Below are 1,012 nucleotides of genomic sequence, written 5' to 3'. Positions count from 1 at the left end.
TTCTGCATATCAGATATTTACATTACGATTCATAACAGTAGCAAAATTAGTTATGAAGTAGCAACGAAAATAATTTTATATTTAGTGGTCACCACAACATGGCGAAACTGTATTAAAGGGTGGCAGCATTAGGAAGGTTGAGAACCACTGCTCTAGACAATGTGTTCCATACAAAATCTGTAGTGAGACAATAAAAAGGAAAACCATGACATCCAGGAAACTAAGAGGCTTTCATGTAGGAAAGAAATGAGAGGCAATTCTAGAGTTACAGAAAGGAAGATACAATATACTAGCTGTGCAGCAAGCTCGGGAGGCAGCAAACAACTGGATCAGAGAGGCAAGGGATACCATCAAGGAGGGCAGTGAGGGCCTGAAGAAAGACATAACAGAAACTGATAGGTTTCCTGATGGGTTTGACTGTCATAAAATATCCCCTGCTTTGTCAGAGATTTTGTACATAAATATCTAAGGAGTTTCCCTTTTAATTTAATTTTGTTTAGGTTGGTTTTCTATGAGACTTCTATCAATAAATATGGACATATATAATCAAAATTATGGCATTGTTATTGTTGAAAACAAAAATGTGGAACTCTCTAAGTTGTGCAAGCAAAAGCGAGAACAATGGCACCCCAGGGCAATAGTTATCAGTTTGTTAAACTATTTCTGGCTCTCTCCTGGCTCAGGCTACAAGTCCAGAGAGGCCGAGTCACCTAGGATATGGTCACAAAATGCTAAAAGGCTGAATGTCTCTTCTACTTAGAAAGACTTTCATTAATGTACTATAAGAAAAAGACAACTTCAAATCCTGCTGAGCCAACAGGAAGCAAATAGGGAGAAGCAGGACAATTCTCTCATTTTGCTGAAGGATGTGCCCACTATCTGTGTTCAGAACTCCCAAACAATCAATAGCCAGATTATAATGAATCTTTATGGATAATCAAAGTTAAATATTTTGCCATTTCCTAAAGTTGGTGCATTGATCAGGAATCTATACACTTCTGATAATTTGGAT

The sequence above is a fragment of the Myotis davidii genome, unplaced genomic scaffold (assembly GCF_000327345.1).
Source record: "Myotis davidii unplaced genomic scaffold, ASM32734v1 scaffold633, whole genome shotgun sequence".
In the NCBI taxonomy this organism is placed as follows: Eukaryota; Metazoa; Chordata; class Mammalia; order Chiroptera; family Vespertilionidae; genus Myotis; species Myotis davidii.
The sequence above is the reverse complement of the archived record's forward strand: the minus strand, read 5'-3'. Positions refer to the sequence as shown.